Source organism: Propithecus coquereli, unplaced genomic scaffold (assembly GCF_000956105.1).
Source record: "Propithecus coquereli isolate 6110/MARCELLA unplaced genomic scaffold, Pcoq_1.0 Scaffold341, whole genome shotgun sequence".
NCBI lineage: Eukaryota > Metazoa > Chordata > Mammalia > Primates > Indriidae > Propithecus > Propithecus coquereli.
Window position 1 is genome coordinate 1,688,116 of NW_012149075.1, and position 4,272 is coordinate 1,692,387.

Consider the following 4,272-nt stretch of genomic DNA (forward strand, 5'->3'; position numbering starts at 1 on the left):
TAACTGCAAACCTTTATTCCTTCAACTTTCTTGTTTTGCTTCCCATTGGTTCCCTCCTGTCTTTGAACAATACAAATCAATCATAACAAAACAAAACTCCCCCCTCACTTTAGCCTGTATTATCTGTTTTTTTTCACTCATGTATTAATAGTTATTATTTTCAACACAGCTACTCTATTAGTACTGTGAAGCTACAGAGAAATATAAATAAGAAATCTATGTCATCATCCCAATTAGAGATACAAGAAACTGTGTATGCAATTTGAGTGATGTCCTTGTAGAACCATTTTTCTAACTAAAACTCACTCTGAAAAGCACATGGCATCTATGCTCTCTTTAACTCTCTAAAATTGGCTTCTTCCTCTAAGTCCATCAAACTGTATGCCCAAATGGCACCAACAAACTTCTAATAACCAAATTCCAAAGTCTTTTTCCCTCCTCAGTTCTCATCATCCTTGCCTTCTCTAAGCTTTGACACTGTTGACTCTACCTTCTGAGACTTGCCTTCCCTTACGTTTTTCAAATGCTTCACTAACCTGGTCTTCGTACCTATAATTACTGCTCCTATATGCTTTCTGTGGTGCTTCCTCCACCCACCTAATAACCTGCGTGTTTCCCAGAGTTCTGGCTCCATCTCCTATTCTTCACTGTATTTTAAAAGATCGCATCCATTCCCAAAGCTTGTAACTGTACAGTCATCTCCTAGACCTATACACCAAGAGTTAATTCTGTAACTCCCACTGCCTATTAAATATTTCCTCTTGGATTTTATCTCAAATCATCAATAAGACTAGTGATGCCAATTTTCTGTTTTTGAATATATATGTATAGATGTATGTACAGACAAGGATGACTACATATGGGAGTAATGTTAGCAAACTGTGGTTATCGACGCATGGAAAAATTATTCTAATTTTACCTTTTCCTTATTTTTTTTTGTGTGTGTGTATGTGTGTGTGTGTGTGTGTGTGTGTGTATTTTTTTGGATATAGGGTCTTGCTCTGTTGCCCAGGGTAGAGTGCAGTGGCATCATCATAGCTCACTGCAACTTCAAACTCCTGGGCTCAAGTGATTCTCCTGCCTTAGCACCCGCCCCCAATAGCTGGGACTATAGGCATGAGGCACCCCACTGGCCCTGAATTACATTTTTATGACGTTCATGATAAAAAATATGTTTATAATAAATGTTTCCTTTTTCCAAAAATCAAAATGACTAAAACCCACCCTTGTCAACTGGCTCCTCTGACTACCTTCACGTCTCTGTGGAAGAACATAATTTCTATTGCTCTCCCTTTCCAAACCTCCTCTACCCCAGGTGACTCAGGAAATACTTCCTTAAACAGAAACCTCAGACAATGAAATCCCTCCCATTACCATCCATATCCAATAATCTTTCAAGTATCAGCTTGAAGTTGCTCCACTATAAATGCCTAGTCTGAACAGATAATTGGCTCCCTCCTACTCACAGAACTTGTACAAATCTGAGACAAGTAATCACATATACCTTAGACTCATGTGTCACATATTTTTCTAGATTCTAGAAATACAGTGACTACCACAGGTAAGGTCTAGGCATTCACACAGCTTATATTCTCCTGAGACAGACAAAAATTTAAAAAATGATTTCAAGAGGTATTAAATGCTAAGAAGAAAAAATAAATAGGAAGAGGGGATAAGTGATGGGGTTGTGTTTTCACTATGAGGGGCTCCCTAAAGAGGTAAATTTGAGCTGAGATCTAAGAGAAAATTAAGTAAAAAATCCGAGGAAATTGAGAAGAAAGAGCATTCCAAGCTGAGGGAACAATACAAAAGGCTGTGAGATGCGAGTACCCTTGACATATCTGAAGAACAGCACACTGGCCAATGGCTGGCTGAATGGATGTTGACAATGGAGGAAAAAGAGAAAATGGGGCCAGAAGTCAAACCATGGCTAGGAATTTGTCCTTTATTCCAGTTGTTTTGGGAATCCATCAGACAGTTTGAGGCAGACAAATGACTGGCTATGATTTATGCTCTAAAAGGAACATTCTAGCAACTGGGTAGAAAATAGATTGTATGGAGAAACAGGCAGACCAGTCAGGTTAACAGGGCCATCCAGGTAAGAGATGATGGTGGTTTGGTCTAGTAGGGTGATAGCTATGAAGGTGGTGAGAATGTGAGACATGGTGATTTTTAGGTTATATTGGATTCAAATCTACATTTTAGTTACTTTGAGCAAATTTCTTATTCAGTGAGTCTCAATTTCCTCATGTGGGAATAACACCAGCAAGAGGGTTCAACTTCCATGCAAGCAGAGAGCCCATGTCTTGTTCCTTACCTTATACCCAGCATTGAACACAGTGCCTGGGACATAAGAGCCACTCATGTATGAATGTATGAACATCTACCTCATATTTGCACATTAGATCCCAACCCTTCTCTCCTACTCAAGGATACTTGCTCCAGCAACAATTTTATCATAATTTTCCCTTTCTACTGGATCATTCCCATCAGCACACAAGTATTCTATATTTTCCATTAAAGATTTAAACAGAACTATATCTTGACTCCATAACCCCTTTCAGCTATTGCCCCATTTCTCTGCTACTCTTTGTAGCAAAATTCCTCAAAAGAGCTGTATATACTTGCTGTCTCAAATTCTTCATCTCCCATTCTCTTGACTCTCTGAATCTGGTTTTCACTACTATTCTTGTCATTAATCATTAGTGACAAGATCTCCATGTTGCCAAAACCAAGAGTCAACTCTCAGCCCTCATCTTAACTGGCAAGTTTGATATAACTGACTAGTCTCTCCTTCTGTGAAAATTTTCTTCAGTTGACTTCTGGGACCCTAGACTTTGGATTTTTCTCTTACGTAACTGGCTCTTTCTTCAGTCTCCTTTCCTGGTTCCTCCTCATTTCCCCAAACTCTAAATGTCAGAGAGCTGTGGGGCTCAGATCTCAAAACTTTTCTTAAGCTACCAAACTTCCTTGGTGATTGCACCCAAACTCACGATTTTAAAATACCGTTTAAATACCTCCCACATTTATAATCTCCAACTAGAACTCCACCTTGAACTCCAGGCTCATATAAACAACTGTGCACTTAACAGCTCTACTTGGATGTCCAAGAGACATCTAACTCATAAGATGTCCAGTACTGAACTACTGTCTTTCAACCCTGCTAACTTGCTCTTTTCTATAGTCCTTCTTTTTTCCGTAAATGGCAATTCCATCCTTTTAGCTGCTCAGGTCAAAATCCCTGAAGTCATCCTTGGCTTCTCTCTCTCACAACCCTATATCCAGCCTAACAGTAAATCCTGTTAGATCTGCCTTTAATCCACAATCTGACTACTTCTCACAAGCTTCAGGTATAACGGCCCTGTATATCAACCCTATAAAGGAGTATTCATTAATAAGTCATAGCAACTAAGAGAAAGGTACTGATAAAAGGTGTCCTGAGGCAAGAAATACACAAGAATAACTAGTATTAATTTTGAAATGTTTTTTTCTGGTGTGGTTAGGCTCTCTGGCCTTGTCTGGTGAGAGTATTTTTGTATTTGAATACACTTATATTTAAGAATTTTAAACTGTTTTGGGAAGTTAGTTCTGCTTATATTGTTTCTATTGAAATAATGCAATAGTGTTTAATAATTATACCTTTCACCGGGTCCAGTGGCTCACACCTGTAATCCTAGCACTCTGGGAGGCTGAAGTGGGAGGACTGCTTGAGCTCAGGAGTTGGAGACCAGCCTGAACAAGAGCGAGACCCCATCTCTACTAAAAACAGAAAAATGAGCCAGGTATTGTGGTGCAGCCTATAGTCCCAGCTACTCGAGACTGAGGCAGGAGGATGGCTTGAGCCCAGGAGTTTGAGGTTGCTGTGAGCTACGATGATACCACTGCACTCTACTCAGGGTAAAAGAGCAAGACTCTGTCTCAAAAAAAAAAATAATAATAATTTTATTATTATTATTATTACTATACCTTTCATCATTCATATCTTCTCCCTTCCCATCACAAATATATATATAAAGCAAAGAAAGAGCACACAAAGTGGCACTATGAAAATATAATTCGCACAGCTGAGTGAGGAAGCTAAGTGTCAGATTATTATTCTACTTGTATAACACTTGTACTTTTATTTTTAGAACCAGACAGGTTTGCCTCATTAAGCAAACCTAAAGTGAAAAATCTATATTTTCAGGAAAAGTAATTTAAGGCTTGATTAATCACCTTACAGAAAGGATTCATAAGAACAAGCTCCTTATACTCTAAGTATTATCTGGATGT

At 38.7% G+C, this 4,272-nt stretch overlaps 1 protein-coding gene across 1 annotated transcript in view; it reads right to left on the reverse strand.

The window, feature by feature from the left end:
- The window catches only part of HNRNPR (heterogeneous nuclear ribonucleoprotein R), a 33,853-nt gene that overhangs the window by 16,272 nt on the left and 13,309 nt on the right, over positions 1 to 4,272 (reverse strand). The gene's annotated exons all lie outside the window — the stretch shown is intronic.